This window comes from Pseudorasbora parva, chromosome 10 (assembly GCF_024679245.1).
Source record: "Pseudorasbora parva isolate DD20220531a chromosome 10, ASM2467924v1, whole genome shotgun sequence".
NCBI lineage: Eukaryota > Metazoa > Chordata > Actinopteri > Cypriniformes > Gobionidae > Pseudorasbora > Pseudorasbora parva.
The window spans coordinates 4,158,682-4,177,788 of record NC_090181.1 but is presented as its reverse complement, the minus strand read 5'-3'; the positions used below and the strand labels follow the sequence as shown (position 1 = coordinate 4,177,788).

The 19,107-nt window shown below is 43.0% G+C and overlaps 1 long non-coding RNA gene across 1 annotated transcript in view; it reads right to left on the bottom strand.

The window, feature by feature from the left end:
• LOC137090506 (uncharacterized) overlaps positions 1-19,107 on the bottom strand; it is a 178,209-nt gene that overhangs the window by 19,060 nt on the left and 140,042 nt on the right. The gene's annotated exons all lie outside the window — the stretch shown is intronic.

The following is a 19,107-nucleotide window of genomic DNA, read 5'->3' as shown; positions in this document are numbered from 1 at the left end:
TACCATTATAATGCATCATAAATACAGGCTTCATAGAAAGTGTTACCGGTTTGATTTTACTACGCAAACAAATGCATAGAAAAAAACTAAAAGCTCACATATTCAGTAATTATCAGTTATTATTTTTCTCTTGTTTTTGCATGTGTTCATAATGTATTTTTATGACAGTCTGACCAAAAATGATGTCCGCACAATTTGGCATGTTTCATTGAGTTATCACCACAAATTAAACAATCGACTCTAAGCACAGTTATGTAATAAGCTGGCAAAATATTTAACACATTTTTATTAACATTTTGAATAAAGGGTGAGGGTGAAGATGTCAATTTTCCGAGGCTGGACATCACTTTTGGCCACTACTGTAAACTCAAACAGACTGTTGGATATAATACGCTCATTATACTGTACATACAGACAGTGTTGCCTTAATAACGATCGACACATTGTCACATTCATATCTGCAAAACAACACAGTATTTAGTTGCTAATTGGTGTGCAGAAGCATCACATGTGTCACGCATAAAAGCACATTTCAGTTTTATTATTCTACATTGTAGTTTCTATCCCAATACCAACATGAGACTGTACTAACGTTAATAAAAGCACAACAGCAGCGAGGATATTTGCAGAATGAACGAATGTATATTATGTCAGCAAAGTATGTTTTTGATAATAAGACAGAAACCATATGAAATCTAGTCGTCAGTGCGTAAAGTGCCTGTATTTCTGCAAGATATTCTCGAGCCTCTATGTTTAAATAATCTTACTGTATAAGATATATTAGTATTATTATGAAGAGTCTTTACAGTCTTAAGGCCTGTTCACACCATAGACGATAACTATAACAATATATTTCAAACTAAAATCTTTTTAAATATTAAAGAATTGCAGAGTTTACACCACAACTATAACAAAAATGGCACCGAGAAACAATATCGCTGGAATCACTTTCAGAACAATCTTTTCCAGCTGATGAATGATAAAAACCAATAAATGATTGGCAGCCAATCCGAATCCATCCTGCTTTCAGAGCCAGAAAATTGTTTTTTTTTTCCCGCATCTAGCGTATTTTTCCAATTGTTTTCAATGGGAGCGACACATTTTAAAACGTTTGGAGTGTAACGAGGCACTGAGCATCGATTTAGGGTTTTTTTTACAAGTCGCAGAGAGTTAAAATGAGGTGCTGAGAGGTAAATGATGAGCAGTGCTCATCACTGTCAGCTTTTACTCAGGTGTCCAATCACAGAAGAGGAGGGGCGGGACAAATATAAAACAGACCAACCACCACATTCTGCTTGGACAACATCAACAGACGACAACAACAAGCAAACTTACCCACACAGCAAACAGTGTCGGCTCAGATCCGGGCCACATCTGGTGGATTACACGCTTGCTACGATACAAAATATCCACGGTTTCTCATTTCACAGATAGTTTGTTTCTATATAAAAATGACCATACGATGTAAAGTAATTACACTGGCTCTTGTTTTAAAATCTTTTGTTCCGTTATTATGCTTGTTATCATCTTTTGACATTGTAAAAACAGAATGTGGCAATTGGTTGGTGTTGTATTTGTGTATTCCCTCCTCCACTGGGATTGGACAGCTGAGTAAAAAGTGGCATTGATGAATGCTGCATTTTACGCAAAGTTGAACTCTTGCCGACCGCTAAAAAACGCAGTGTGCTCAGTGCTCGAGCGCGAAATAGATGCTCAGCAGCTCGTTATGGCTCAATCATACAAAATTTGATTTTGCTTTGAAACACATGAAATGAGTAAGCAGTGGGCAGTGGAATGAGTAAAAACGCAAGGTCTCGAGACTCGAAACTTAGCGGCTTGTTTTTAGAATGCCGTGTCACATGCCAGAGGCTGCAAAAGACACGAGACGCGAGCGCAACGGTAATACACGTCTGTTTAGCGCATGTTTACATAGAAAAACAATAGAAAGGATGCGCATTGGAATGAAAAAACACATTCTGTGAGAACGGCCCCTAATGGTGTGCGCACACCAAATGCGAGGCGGATATTCGCATCGCGTCACTCGCTCTAGTTTACTCGCTGGACTCGGGAACTTGTTTGTCGAGTCATTTGCACAAATAATAATGCGTTTCTCGACATTTCTTTCAGCCATTTTTTTCTGTCATCAAACATGTTGGAGATATATCAACTATCGCTGCTCTGTATCTATTGTGGAAGTCCCAAATACGTTGGAAAGACAAATGCTGAAGTGTCTGTGTTCACAGCACCATCCATCATCCACACAACTCTGTGAATTTCACCACCTTCTCCATAACCTGTGTCGAGATGACAGCCACTTCCAGCGCTTCTTGGAGATGACTTGAGTTGTGCCCAGTTTGATAACCTGTCAAACCGGAAGCTCTTCACTGATTGGCTTGCGTGACAAAAACAAATTTCTGCTTGAGTTTTTCGAAAGACGCGATTGAGACGAATACGCACTGCCCACTCCGTGTCATTTTGTGTTGCCTCGTCCAAACTCACATCTCTTCTAGTCTTTGCATTGACTTTAAATGTAATCAACTCATGCAAATAATTAAAGTTGCTTTTGGTGTGCACACACCATTAGCTGCAAGCGTTTTGAAAACGCATCGCTCCTATCGAAAACAATTGGAAAACTATGCTAACTTCTGGAGAGAGAAAAAAACGCTTTGAAGGACACACCACACGGCCTTGAATGTATACGCCAAAACTCATTTTGGCGTGTCTATGGCACGCTGTTTTTCGCGTGCATATGATACGCATTTTATGGCGTATTATACATACGAACCCCCCACCCCACCACCCTAAACCTACCCAAGCGCGTGTCATATATACACCATAAAGAGCGTATCATATGCACGTGAATAACAGCGTATCATATGCACGCCAAAATGAGTTTTGGCGTATACATTCCACGACATTGCACACTCGTACTATTTATACGCATTTATGTGTGATCGGGTTGAACGATATAGGGTCTGCTGGTGTGAACAGGCCTTTACAGTTATGGTGTTTTCCTGTCTTTCCTTTCAGCTTCTGACAAATCAAGGTAATGTTTATGATAGAGAATGTAGCTGAATGTCTGCTCATCAGATACACATCAGATAATGTCTTTATTCATCAGCAGCACATTTCATTGACACACTCTAGTGGTTGTGTAAATCATGTCGAGTTATGTTAATACTGGCTTTTGTTTGACTTTACTTTCATGTATATATCTATTAATATCTATGGGGACAAATGGTTCAGCATTACAAAAATACTCCTTTGTAAAAACTCTTTTATGTATTTGAACATGTAATATTGCTACTGCTGATTTAGTAAAGATTGATAAAATGATTGAAACATGATATTTTATCTTTTCTCATTTCATCATCAAACTGAATGAAGACTGAATTAGACAAAGTGAAACCATCAGGACACTTTCCTTCTCTCTCTCTCGCTCTCTCGCTCTCTCTCGCTCTCTCTCGCTCTCTCTCGCTCTCTCTCTCGCTCTCTCTCTCTCTCGCTCTCTCTCTCTCTCGCTCTCTTAGCTTTTAGCTTTGCTGCCCTGTTTGAGTTCAAGGACTGAATCCGATATCACCCCAAACCTTTAAATAGGGCCTTATTTGAGGGGACAGGCATTTGTCCAAAACCATAGTGGACGTTATCGAGTGCACTCATTCAATTCCACAATGCATAGCAATAATGAGTGTACAACTGATGTATCCTCAACGGCTGTCTGAATTCTCTTACTCGTTTTTATTCACTCCTTCAAGTGTACTTTATAGTGGACTAACATAGAGATTGAGGGTTAAAGGGACGATTTCCGATTCAGTCATGGATTTCTGTACAAACAATCATCCTGAGATGAGATGAAATGATGTTACTGTCAATGCTAAAATCTAATATTAAAAAACAGATCACATCAAATCTGTAGAAACCAAAATATCCCAGAACACTTCTTTGTGTGATTTGTTGTACGTGTCTCCAAATAATGGTGTATTTTATTAGGGGCTTTCTGGATTCTCAAAGAGAGGTGAGAGATCTAAAAACAGCTAAATATGTGAAATGATGCAGTCGAGCAAATAAACAATATTGTCTGAAGATTCACAGCTGCAGAAATTCACATGAGCCCAGGAGCCTTTTCTCAGGCTTTGTTTTACCTGAATAAAGAGCATCCAGATGCTAAACAAACAGAATAACTTCAAAGTTCCCATTCTACAATAAACAACTCATTATTACTGTGAACAAACAAGAACTGTCTGTGCAAGACTTTCACATGCCTCGCATTAAAAACAAGTCGGCTTACAAGACAATGTTTTTTTCAGTTAGTTAGGAGAGATTAGAAATACAATATAGATATACAAAACAAATATAACAGCAAATACTTCACTTTCTTCAGTTGGTACAAACGGTTTCTGATCTATGTTTGCGGTTCTTTTGGGAAGCACAGCTGTGATTGAGTCATTTTAACTGTTTGTTACAGTGGTCATGAACTGGGAAATAACATTTTTCTTTAAATTTTGAGGTCACCATACTATAACAATATCCTGTTAGTTTAAGAACTGAAAACTTCCTTGTTATACCAAAAACAGCTTTTATTGTAACCAATCCCAGAGAACAACTCGTTGTGGATGAGCCTATAATAGATGGAGAAAGACCGCCTCTGCAGAAGAAGAGCAACTCCTACTGCATCAACACAGCTCTGGCCACGCCTACTTCATCATCTCAGCTCTGGCTCCGCCCACTTCATAATCTCAGCTCTGGCCCCGCCGATGTAATCATCTCAGCTCTGGCCCTGCCCATTTCGTCATCACAGCTCTGGCCACGCCTACTTCATCACCTCAGCTCTGGCTCCGCCCACTTCATCATCTCAGCTCTGGCCCCACCCACTTCATCATCACAGCTCTGGACCCGCCCACTTCATCATCACAGCTCTGGACCCGCCCACTTCATCATCTCAGCTCTGGCCCTGCCCATTTGTCATCACAGCTTTGGCTCCGCCCACTTCATCATCACATATCTGATCCCGCCCACTTCGTCATCTCAGCTCTAGCCCCGCCCACTGGAGTGTTAGTGAGATGATGAGGATAGAAGAGCGATACAGGATCACTGGACTAAACATAACATTACCTTCCGAAGGATCCTAACACTAGGAATGGGCTGATTTATTCTCAGCAATGTGAGTCTCACAGTTGAGCATTATTTATTTGTATTCGGCACATTTCACTGTGGATTCTTTGGTAAATAAGTCGCAATTTTGGCGCAGGCTTTGAGAAGACACCTTTACTATATGGACTAGACAGTAAAGCCACAACATGAAGTAACCGTGTTCATTCTAATGCCTGATCTTAGACCAGTGATTTCTGATATGTAATGATTCATGTATAGTCAGATGTTCTTTGTCTGTGTCAGTAAATCGAACCAGTGACTAAACGCTCAACTTCACAGTTTTTCTTAGTAGGATTAAAAAAATAACTACAAAATGCTACAAAGTCTCACGTTAGACACTATAGTGAGCTGATCTTGAATTCTGTGTAACTCTCGCTGCTGACTTGTCTTAGGCTACATGCGTCCGAAACATGGAAAACGCAGCCTTCGTAGGACACATTTGAAGACAGGAAGGCATCAAGCTGCGTCCAAATCTAATGTTAGCTTCACTTCCTGTCTTCTGAGAGACCTTCATCTGATCGATTTTTGAAGGCAGCGTACATGTGTCCTTCGCTGCCTTTGATATCCCACAATCCTGGGCTTTCCATTCAGAGGGGTTAAGCTGGGGAAAAAAGATGGCGTCCAGAAGTTGCGTTTGGGTCAGTTTGTGAGTAAATGTACGGTTTTTACCAACATATTACACTTCTGGTGTCATTTCTAGAGAGAAATCACTACTATAGTAATTCAATTTGTGTTTGGTTCTCAGCAAAGCTCTCTCCATTTTGCTGTAGATCATTAAACTGTTACACTGCCTTAGAAGTCTGTCCAAAATTAGTTTTGTGAGGTGCCTTCATGCACAAAACGCTGCCTTACAAGCCATTGTCTGATAAGGCAGCGAGGCAATGAGTCATCTGCCTAGGTTTTCGGACGCAGTCTCATTTGCAAAACGTAACTGACTTCAGGTCATCCAGGTCTTTGAACAAAGTCTTTGTTGAGTTGAGCTAAACACGATCACCATCAGCCCTAACTTAAACCAGAGGTGATTAAGAAAAGGAAACTTGTGCTCCAGTATCTCAGAGATATTCTGGGCCTTATCCTGCTCGTCTCTTGGAGTTGTACTGGAAATCTTTTGTACTGTATTGAAAAGCATCTCATCTCTCTGCGTGTGGCTCAGGGCAGGTCATGTCACACCTGTGAGATGATCAAGCTTCTGGTTTCCATCAGAAGGACATTACAGGTTGTCCATTGAATCGCTCTGGCCGAGTTAAGGGAGTGAAATGGTTTCGTGGTGAGCCGCATGTCTTACATAAATTTCATGGGCTCTGAACACATTTCATCTCTCAAAACTTATTCAAGCGTTGAAAAAAATCCTGATCTAAACCAGAGAGACGCTGATACCCATGACCAAAACCAAATCCAACATAAACCTCAGGGGGAAAAAAGAGGATCAAGGAAATATGAATAATAAGGCGTGTTGTATTTTTAGGTTTTTGGAAGAAGATTGAAAGTTAGATAGGAAAAAAAAGAAAGATTTGAAAGTACAGTAAAAACTAACCAACTTACTTAAAAATAAAAATTGTACCCTTCTCTTCAACTGGCCATGTTAGGCACTCTGTCTAGACTTTTTTTTTTTTTGCTTTTCATGCAAATAAAACTATTGGTAAAAGATCTATTGGTTAACTATTGGTTATGTTTAAATTCCCAATAGACTGGAATAATTTGCCTGTCAATATTAGATCCATTACATCGTTAAAGTTGTTTAAACTATCTTTATTATCCGATTTTAAGGTTGACTGTACATGTTATCACTGATACTGTCACTGTGTTCGTTAATTATGCTAATATTTTTCTATATTTACTTTATTTATAATGGTATTCTTTTATTTATTTGTTTATTTTGTTGTGTATTTATAATTGATTTTTTTATTTTTATTTAATTTAATTTTGTTTTGCTGTTTGTGTGTTGCTAATTATATTGGTAATTGTGTTTTGTATGTTTTGTAACTATGTTCTGATTGTACTCCCTCGAAAACCAGATGATACACCTCAAGGGGTTAATCCTATTCATAAATTCAATATATGATAGCATTTTGTGTTATTATGGGATGCATGGGGTGTAGTGTTACCTAGCAACAGTCCTGCAATCTACACTTCTGTCGGGGTCAATTAGATGTAAATACTTTACTCAGCAGCGATGGAATGATCAATAATGACAGATGTTACAAAATATTATTTTCCAAATAAATGCTGTTCTTTTGAACACCAAAAAAAAAAAAAAAAAAAAAAAAAAAAAAATTTCACAGTTTCCACAGAAATATGAATTAGTAATATTGTTTTAAACACTGATAATAATAATAAATGTTTCTTGAGCATCAGATCTGGGCATATTAGTAATGAATCAGTTTATATAGGGAATTAATTTAATAAACTTAAACTTTAATAAACAGAAAATTAACATGTCTAAGAAAATGATTCATAAAACATATAAATATATGTTAATATGTAGGCCTAAACCATATTTTTACTTTCTTCACTGACGAAAATGGAAAAACTAGTCTAGCCTATATCAGTCAAAGCTCAGCGTTGTGAGGGGAAGAGTCAGGGCAAGATAAAAACAGAGAAAGACAAATAATCTACTGCCCAGTGAAATGGTTTTCAAGCTATTGTTATCTAATTTTTTGGCCTTCAGAACATCTTAAACTGCATATATGTAGATCATAGAATTCAAATTTTCTTGGGGGACCATGCCCCTGAACCCCCCTAACATTTGGGATCTCTGTGAATATAAACCTGCCAACATTATTGGGTATGATTAATGCATGTATGCTACAAAATGGCCATGCAATAAGGTATTAATATTAGTTTTATATGTAATAATTAACAGCCAATATCCTATGGGTATGCATGTTTGTAAGCTAGTTAATAGCACAATTTGGACCCCAAACTAAAGTGTGAATTGTTTTTCCATAGGCTACCCTCAATGGGGGCTAAGCCCCCCTAAAATGAAAATCCTAAAAACACCCCTGATCACAGGAATAAATCACACTTTACAATATAAAAACTAGGCTGGATAGCCTGGACTTGATCCATTGATCCAATTTGAATCATATTGTCAGAGCGGGCTTTATACGAGGATTGACAGATGACGCAACATAATCATCTACGTCACCAAATAGCGCTTTGGGTTGCATTCATTCTAATCCTATACGGAGAACTTCTTCTTATATGCATTTACCTTTACTGTTTCTGTCACAAATAATGATTGTGTTGGTAATTACTCTGTGTATCCATAAATTATTTTTTACAACGTAGGCAAAGGTTGTTACACTCATCTTCTTCTACTTCTTCCAGCAGCTGTGCATTTGAGCTCTGTTGAGTATACATTAGTAATGTTTCATTCATGAACGATTTGTTCTTTTTGAACTAATCTTAAATATGACTCGGGAACAACGAGCGATTTGTTCATTTTGTGTTGACCGCGCATGCGCTACAGGCCATCGGCTCTGGACAGGATCAACTGGGATTCGGAGGTGAGGTGAACTAACAGACTAGCCTGGATGCCAGCCGAACTTAGCCCCGCCCACCACATTTGGCTCGGGCAGTTCGGTCTGGACTTGATACATAGAGGAGTAATTATGCCTCAAGAAGAAACTGACCAATGAAATCATCAGGGCGGGCTTTAGACGATGACGGACAGATGATCAACAGTACCGTAATCATCACGTCATCAAAGGGGCTTGGGTTATATTTGTTCGAATTCTAAACGGAGAGCTTGTTTGTATCTGCATTCACCTTCACTATTTCTCTCAGAAATGATGATCATGTTGGTAAGTACTCTGTGTATCCTTAAAATCTTTTTATAACAACACCTACAAAGATCGTTTACTCCAGCGAGTAGACAGGGTTGCCAAGTTTTTATATCAAAACCCGCCAACTAATAACCCAAAACAAGCTTCAACAACAGCTTCTCAGGGGGGTTCTCCAGAAAACAAATGGCATTTGGGGGGTAAAATGTGTGTTATTTTGGCAAGGTTTCCTGCTATTGATGTCACTTCAAACTGCAGATGTAACGGGTCCCGGCCAGGGGTCCGTTAGCAGATATATGTATTGACAATCCTGGTCGAAGCGCTGGAAATATTGTAAATATATCACAGAAGTTAGTGACACAGGACAACAGTTCGTCTTTCTCCATTCAACCGGATTATGATTTATTTATCAAACTTCATCTCAACTTTGTATCTGCAATCATGAATTATACTGTTATCTTTGGTTGCTCTGTATTGAAACACAGGTTATATCCACAATTGGATAACATGAAGTCACATCTTCTTCAAAGTACATTTTCACATAAATGTATATTGACATATCTTCTCAAAAGTACATTTTCACATAAATGTATATTGACATATCTTCTCAACATTCACTTTTCACAGTTTTATCTTAAACCATAAACACACATTCTCTCAAAACCATATTCTCTGTTATTTTTCATTAAACAAGTATTTCTGTATTAATTATACATTTTTGTAAGTGTTCACTTTTCACAACAGAATAAATCTCTCTTGCAGTTAAGTTGAATTATATTTCCATTATATGAGTATAAACTTCAATAATAATAGTATTTGTCTCATAACTTTAACATTTTTAACTGAAACTGTATTGTAGTGTAATATTACCACGTGCGTTCAACACTGCGTTTCATACTACCATGTGCGTTTTACCCCAAAGCTACATCTGTAAACTGTCTTTACTCTGTACAGTAGCTTTATTTAATACCCGTACTGCATAGCCTCACATACAGTTACTTTTCACAGCGCAGTAATAAACTCAGAAATATCCCCGAACCATTAGGAATATATATATAAAAAAAAGAAAACATTAATACGAGCGTCGGCCGCCATTCTCCTCATATTCACATCGTTATCATTAAACTTGACTATTTATACTATCGAACACACATCACTGGGAATTCACATTAGCTTATAAACATTTGCAGTCACACAAAAGATGCAAAACCAACCTGGAAATATTGTAAATATATCACAGAAGTTAGTGACACAGGACAACAGTTCGTCTTTCTCCATTCAACCGGATTATGATTTCGCCTTACTCTGCGCCTCGCTAAAGGCCCCAGAGTGACGCGGCTGAACGGTACTGCCATCTAGTGTCCGTTCTGTGTAACAGCATGTCATAGTGCTCTTGTGTATTCTCTCAATCATTTAATTTATAATTAAAGGAAAGAAAACAAAACAGAAGAATCTCAACAAAATCCTTTTTTGATGTGAGTGTCACATCCACCCCGACAAACAAAAATGACTCCCGGCATTTTCCCATTAAAACCAAATTAAAACTCTACTCTGTTTGTTTCCTAGTAAACTTGTGTAGTGATGGGCATGTAATATGTGCAAGGCATGTACATATGAGGTGTATAGGCAGTAGGTAGAATGAACTGGCTATGCATATGTGGTATGAGAGGAAGGGGGGGTGAGGTAGACTGTAAGGAAATGGACTCTACATGGGTTTGTAACGAGGGTTGGCCCAGTGACTCATAAGTGAATATTGGTCTAGGTCTTTTCGCTCTAACTGATCTCCTAGCCTCTCTTTGTGTCTCTTCTTCAGACCAGGTTCTAGTAGAGGGAGAACTCTGTCTTTCCTCTTGTACTTGCTCCTCATGTCCATTTGTCCAATCCTCTTCAAGCTGAGATAGGTAAGTATCCCCAAGTTGTTCGCTTGTCTGTGCTTCTGCCCCTACCTCCACTGCCCTGTCCTCTGTATTCTGTTCATCCTCCCCGGGCTGCGGTAGGTAAGTATCATCAGATGGTTCACCTGTCTGTGATTCTTTTTGTACTACTTCCATTCCTCTATCCTCTGACTGTTGTTCTTCTTCTTCAGGAAGGTGTGTCTCTCGCCCCTCTTTTAAGTATGTGTCCATTGATACAGTTTCCCTTGTAGGTGATGTACTTGACCAGTCTTTACAAAGCGTTGTCTGTTTCTTTGGAGTCTGATTAGGAGCTTTTGCAGGAGATAACTTTGATATTGAACTTTGCTCTCCCTTTGAAATTACTGATCTGTTGTGCCTAGCTTGATCCTTTTCGCTTGTGATTACAGGTGCTCTCAGCCAATAACCTCCTGTCCAATCATCATCGTCATCATCTGTTTCTGGTGTCTCATCATTGTCAGCAGAGCTTGTCCTTGGTTGCAATTGTTGTTGTCTCTGACGGGAAGCTACCCCAGAGTCAGCTGGCTGTGTTGGACTCTCAACAGGTAAGTCATTTACTAACAGCAGTAAGTTTCTGTGTATGGTCCTATTCCTCGCACTAAGATCTCCTTCAGGGTGAATGACATATACAGGATTGTCTGAGATTTGCTCCTTCACCACATAGATCCTCTTCTCCCAGTATGAGCGTAACTTACCAGGTCCACCTCGCTCTCCCATGTTTCGAACCAGTACTCGATCTCCTGGCTTGAGGACCACGCCTCTTACCTTCTGATCATAGTGAGACTTGTTCTTCGCACTCGATGATAGGCTGGATCGGTTTGCAATCTTGTACGCTTCCGTCATCCTTTTCGACCATTTCTCCACATATCCTTTGTGTGTCGCTGATTCAGTGTTTTCCACTAATCCAAACAAAAGATCCACAGGCAGACGGGGATGTCGTCCATACAGCAGGTAATGAGGTGAGTATCCCGTCGACTCGTGGCGTGTGCAGTTATATGCGTGTATCATCTGTGGTAAGTGTTCTTTCCATCTCTCCTTTTCTCTGTCTGTCAGTGTCCGTAACAATTGTAGCAGTGTACGGTTGAACCGCTCAGCAGGGTTACACTGTGGGTGGTATGGAGATGTTCGTGAGTGTCCGACTCCTGACAGCCGTCCAAGAGTGCGAAACAGATTGTTCTCGAACTCACGTCCTTGGTCATGATGGAGACGATTTGGATAACCCAAACGCGGGATGTAGTCGTTGTATATCCGTTCAGCTGCAGTTTGTCCTGATTTGTTTTTGGTGGGGTAAGCCTGAGCAAATCTGGTAAAATGATCTATTACCACCAGAATGTATTCATAGCCTCCTTTGCTTTTCTCCAAATGTAGGTAGTCTATGCAAACAAGATCAAGAGGGGAAGAAGAAGTCAGACCACCCATTGGCGCACGCACATGTGTAGTGGGTTTCTTTTGCTTTATACAGCTGCATTTCTTGGTGACATACTCCTCTATGCACCTCTTCATGTGTGGCCAATAGAAACGTTCTCTGGCAAGATGAAGCACACGCTCCGTGCCAACGTGTCCCATGTTGTCATGGAGATGCTTTAGGGCAACCGATCGATATTTAGTATGTAGGACTAACTGTTTTCTCTCTGATGTTTGCCGGTACAGGACTCCATTCTCCAAGTGTAATTGATTCCACTCATGAAGAAGCTTGCGAGTGAGCCCACTCACTGACCTTCTGGCCTCTTCAGTAAGAACATTAGTTGTCTCTTTCAGTTTCATTATATCTCCTATTCCAGGGTCATCTCGTTGAGCTTGTGCCAGCTCTTCGTGACTTATTTTAGACAAGTTTGGACAAAGCTGTGGTATTACATCAGCCGAGGCGGTATAGAGTGCGGCTATCCAAGCTACATCTTTCTTCTGGGCTGCTCTACCTCCTTCCCACGCCGCATGTAGTACTTCTTGGGACAGTTCTCCAGTGCATGTCTCCATATAGCGGTCGATGTCAAGTGGAATGCGGGAGAGCGTGTCGGCATCTATATTGCTTTTTCCTGGTCTATATTTGATACTGAAGTGGAACTCTGACAATTCTCCAACCCAACGATGTCCAACTGCATTGAGTTTCGCAGTGCTCATGACATAGGTGAGTGGATTGTTATCAGTGTAGATGGTGAAATGTGGAGCATAGAAGAGATAGTCTCTGAATTTCTCACACACTGCCCACTTCAAAGCAAGGAACTCGAGCTTTCCACTGTGGAGCCGATAATTCTTTTCCGCCGGTGTCAGAGTTCGTGATCCATATCCGATGACTCGCATTTTTCCATCTTGTCGTTGATAGAGAATTGCGCCGAGTCCTCTCTCCGATGCATCTGTATGTAAGACAAAGGGTTCCTCAAAGTTAGGGTATGCAAGTACTGGAGGTTTGGTCAGTATACTAACAAGTCTTCCCAAAGTACTCTGATGCTCATCATTCCATAAGATGGGTGTTTTGGATGGAAGTTGTGGACCCTTGGACTTGTGGTGACGTGCAAGAGGTTGGGACATGGAGGATTTCACTTGTAGCAATTCATACAACGGCTTTGCTATTTTTGCGAAGTCTTGTATGTAGGAACGATAGTAACTAAGGAAGCCGAGAATCCGTCGGAGATCACCAACTGTTTGGGGTGTTTTGGTTTTTAAAGCCATCACTGCCTCAAGGTCTTTAGGGTCAATACGAACTCCCTCAGCTGATACCAAGCGTCCAACATAGCGAACTTCCTTCTGAAACATCTCGCACTTTTCTGCTCGCAGCTTCACTCCATGATGTTGTAGTGCTCTGAGGACTTTGCGGATCACCTCCACATGATCACTGAAAGATCTGGAGTAGCACAGAAGATCATCCAGGTACGGGATGCAGTACTCATCTCTCAGAGAGCCTAACATCTCCTCCATGCTCCTTTGAAAAGCTGCAGGTGCGTTAGATAGTCCAAACGGAATCCTGACCCATTCGTAAAGGCCCCAGGGGGTGATGAAGGCTGTGAGATGACGTGACCCTTCTGCCATGAACCCCTGATGGTAAGCTTTACCTTGGTCCAGTATACTGAACATGGAATATCCTCCTAGCGTGTCTATCAAATCTCGTATTCGTGGCAACGGATGCCTGTCGGGTACGGTCTTTTGATTCAGAAGACGATAGTCTATGCAAAGACGAAGCGTGCCGTCCTTCTTCCGTACACACACCACTGGTGCAGAATAGGCAGACTTAGATTTCACTATCCAACCCTTCACAAGAAGATCTTGAATATACTCTTTTACTTCTCTGAACAACGGTTTGGGAATGGATGTGTATGCTCTTTGTACAGGGATATCGTCATTCAGATTGACCACCATCTGTAGGTTTGGAATACAGCCGATGTCGTTCCCGTCTCTTGCAAAGGCATTTGACTCCTCGTGGAGCATCTTCCTAGCAGCCTCTTTCTGCTCTTCCTCTAGATGGTCAAGGCTTACAGGTGGGTCCCACAGCGGTGAGTCTGAGTTGCTGTCTTGAGTGGTAGTGACCTGACTGATAGTCGCTGTAGGCTGCGACCTGTCCAGGATATCCGCCTCCACCACATTTTCAACACGCTGCAGGGTCCCTAAAGCTGTTTTACGTGGTATTGTGATGTCATGATTGGTGTTATTGCCAATTGGGATGGTGACATAGGGCTTTGTCGGGTCCTGGACTTCAAACAACCCTGGCCCTGTATCCCACTGTCCAGGTGATAGGCTATCTTCGTCTGTCTAGAACAACATTAGTCGGGTGGAGGTGTCCATGTTTGCTGGAACCCGACACTTCACCCACGACACTTGACCAGCTGGAAGCACTACATCTCTGGCCCCTGTCCTTAAGCGTCCCTGTCGTGTGACTGGCTTTGTTGACTTAATAAAGTTGACAACAGCTTCAGCTGTTTCTTTAGGAACAGATATGGCATTGCTAAGCAAGTTAGCGAGTGTTAGCACTAACCTCTCTGGTTTGTCACAAATGAGTACTTCCAAAACGTTAAAGCCAATCAATGGTTTATCCATGGGGTAGCTGCTGATGAGGAATGGAACACTAATGGACAGGTTGGGGTCCAGGTTCCCTGGCAAGTTTACTGTAATAGCTACCCACCCATCATATGGAATGATACTGCCATTTGCTGCAATAACCTTCAGTTCCTCCTCTCCTAAAATCTCAGAGACGGAGTTGATCCCAAGGTCAGGTAAGTACTCTTCTTTCCAAGCACGGCTAACTATACTGACTTGTGACCCAGAGTCGAGCAAGGAGGTGACTGCTAAGCCATTTAGATAGCTCTGAACTAAGGCCCTTTTCCCAATTAAACTAGCAACAGCTTTGGCTTTAGCTACACGTGGTGATTGGGGAGTAGGCTGAACTGCTTTGTTACAGTAACTGACTGTTTTTGTTGCTACTGAGTTTGGGAGTGAAGAACGGTGCAACTTGCCATTACAGATCTCAGGTTCTGGTTGGGACTTGCTTTCCGACTCGGCCACTAGATGTCCCTCTCCAGTGTCCGATTGGAGTTTCCCTGCTTCCTTGGTCGTTTTAGACAGCCCGCTGCACGGTGTCCTTCTTCCCCACATGTGAAACAGTGTTTACAGTCTTGTTTGTCTCGTTCCACACAGCTTGGACAACCGTAAGGTTTTCCCCATCTTGCTTGTGCCCTGTTCTGACCATACTGACGCCCATGATGAGTCGGTTGTTGTTGGTTTTGTTTCTGCATGGCCTCAATCAGCTTAGTGAGTTCCTCTACTTTGGTTGTTAGATCTTTCAGAGGATCTGGTTTTGTTAGATTTGACTTGGGCGTCGGACTTTCTGATTTTGTGCTAGTTGTCTTCACCACGTCCGACCCGAGCTGTGTGCTATGTACATTGGTTATGGTTTGTCGGCGTGACGTACCAAGTCTTTTCATTCTCTCATTTTCCTCACTAGTGATTTTCATCACATGACGCAGAATCATCTCATCAGTGACTTCTCTGTTTGCCAACAACGGTTTGAGTTCTCTACGTACGTCGGTGTGCTTGTGCCCAAAGCCTTGGTACACGGTATGTAGGAAAACATCTTGCACTGTAGCTGCAGTGTACTTGATGTCCGTATCAGCTAATCTTGATGTCAACAGAACACGTTGTTTTAGTCCTATCAAACGATAAAGAAACTGTTGTGGTGTCTCGTTCTCATCTTGTTTCGTGCACATCAGCTCTTGGAATAACTCTGTGCTGTTCTTTTCTCTTAGGTGAGTTTGAAGAAATCCCTTGAGTTCAGTCACTGTCATGTCGTCTTTGTTTACCAACATCTCTTTGAATATGCCTGGTTTCATGATTCTTAGCACACCACGAACAATCTCTGAATCGGGGAATCCGTCTTTGATTCCATCATCAATTTGCCTACAGACATTATTGTAGCTGATATCTGAAGATTGGTCACCGATCTGTCCGCCTTGCACTTTGAACTCTCTCCGAGGCAGGTAGCTGAGTTCCCGTAAGGACACCATCCCCTCATGTGCCGACTGAGAGACAAGATTACTCGGTGGTTTTCTGTCTGGCTGTGGAAGAAGGCCTGAGGATTGGGTTAACTGGGTTTGTGATGGTATGGTATGTTTTGGTAAGCACTGTATGAGTTTCTGGCTAAACTCTTCATAGCTAGCAAGCACTTTGAGCAAATTGGTGTTAGCTGTGTCAGGTGTACTTAACATTGCTGCTTCTACTGGGCCTGAACCTAGTTCAGCAATACCACTAGGTGGCGCAGCGCCAGCTACATTTAATGTGTGGTGGCTCTGTTTGTGCATGTCTGTGGTGTTTTCAGGGACTGTTTGGATAATGACTGACCCTTCAGTAAAATCTCCCCGGTCATCACGCTTATCCCTACCCTCCTCAGTATGTAACTCAGAATCATCTTTTACATTTGACATTGACATAACACGACATTTCACCACATCATCAATAGCGTCTTTCAACATCAACAACTGAACCATTCCCTCGTCCTCTGTTTCAAGTAACTGCTTACTGTACATGAATGAGTTGATGTAATCGTAACATCCTTCCTGGTCTCCCTCCACAAGCTCTGACTGGTCCTCGCTCGACACTGGCTCTACCGCTCTGGCGACCTGAAGGAGCTCTTCAGCTGACAGGGTGAGTAAGCTTTTCCTAATGTCCCACACTAGGCTTTTCCTCCCACCACTCGACATGATGGCTCCTTGTCCCTCCACGGCTAGCAACACGGTTCAGCGATGATATGGTCAGCTCCGGATCCTAGACCTCTACTCGTTCGCAGTTCCACGGCTGGACAGGGTTAGTTGCTGGTCAGCGTTGTCATCATTCGGCTCCCGCTCCGCTAGGTGGCGCCGAAGATCCCGGACGAGCCCCCAAGAATCTGTAACGGGTCCCGGCCAGGGGTCCGTTAGCAGATATATGTGTTGACAATCCTGGTCGAAGCGCTGCAAATATTGTAAATATATCACAGAAGTTAGTGGCACAGGACAACAGTTCGTCTTTCTCCATTCAACCGGATTATGATTTATTTATCAAACTTCATCTCAACTTTGTATCTGCAATCATGAATTATACTGTTATCTTTGGTTGCTCTGTATTGAAACACAGGTTATATCCACAATTGGATAACATGAAGTCACATCTTCTTCAAAGTACATTTTCACATAAATGTATATTGACATATCTTCTCAAAAGTACATTTTCACATAAATGTATATTGACATATCTTCTCAACATTCACTTTTCACAGTTTTATCTTAAACCATAAACACACATTCTCTCAAAACCATATTCTCTGTTATTTTTCATTAAACAAGTATTTCTGTATTAATTATACTGTGGCAAGGGGGGCGTGGTTCAGCGAGGTCTGCAGCGGGAGAGAGAGCCGCGGGACGAGCGGTAAGTGAGTGGGTTGGAAGCAGATTAATAACACCTGTCTCTCGTTCCAGTAATGAGCGCGGAGAGGGGATAAAACCTAGGTGGAACCGGAGATCGAGGAGAGAGAGAGGGACTGCTGACGCGACACACACACACACTCACGGACATTGAGTTGTGAGACACGTTGACCCGGAAGCGGAACGTTTAACCGGAACCCGGAAGTGACTGAGAGAAATACACACGGGCAATAGCCGTGTGAAGAGACTGAGTTTTTGTTTTAATAAAGAGAAGCGTCAGCAGTCAAACTGACCCCCTTGTCCTCTTCCTTCCTTACACAAACGAACTTTATCACACTGGTGCCGAAACCCGGGAAGGAAGTAGGACAGCGCCGCCGCCATGACAACGCCCTCCGCCTCGCCATTTGCGGACATCATCACCTCCCTCGCGGTCCTCCACCAAGACCAACATCAGGCAATGCTGGACCTGCGGGCGGACCAGGAGCGCCGCTTCGAGGCGATTGTCCGCGGCCAGCAAGAGGACCGCGAGCGGTTCCGGAGCTGGATGGATCGGGAGGTTCGCGCCGAAGCCGCCGGGCGGGCTAGCGCATCGGTCCACATGCCCCTCCACAAGATGGGGCCAGAGGACGATCCGGAGGCCTTCATAGACCTCTTCCAGAAGACCGCGGAGGCCTCCGGCTGGCCCCGGGCACAGTGGCCGGTGCGCCTCATTCCATTACTAACAGGAGAAGCCCAGGCGGCCGCCCAACATCTGCCGGTAGCGAACCTCCTGAAGTACGAGGATCTAAAAAGGGCCATCCTACAGAGGGTCGGTCGGACCCCGGAGCAACACCGCCAGAGGTTCCGCTCCCTGGAATGGGGCGAGGCCGGCCGACCCTTCGCTATGGCCCAACAGCTCCGGGACTCGTGCCGCAGATGGCTCTTGGCCGGCGGAAGCGACGTGGACCATACCATCGATCTGGTGGTGCTGGAGCAATTCATCACTCGGCTCCCAAGAAAGACCGCCGAGTGGGTCCAGTGCCACCGGCCCACGTCGCTGGAGACGGCCATCCAGCTGGCGGAGGACCACCTGGTGGCGTGCCCGGGGGTCGGCGAGCCCTCACTAACTTCTCACTCTCTCTCTCCCCCCTCTGTCTCTCCCTCTCGCCCTGTCCCTCTCCCCAGGTCCCGTCCTCCAGGCCCTCCTCGCGTTCCCCCCAGAGGTCGGGGAGGGATGGGCCCAGGACCGTCCGGGAGTTCGCGGGCTCCGCCCAGGGGGGCGGGGCCGCTGGGGGCGGGTGGTGACAATGGCTCCGGTTTCACACCCTCCCCGCGCTCATTTTCCACCCCACTCCCCGCCGCAGGGGTGGCGGGTAAGCCTGGGCTGGCCTGCTGGCG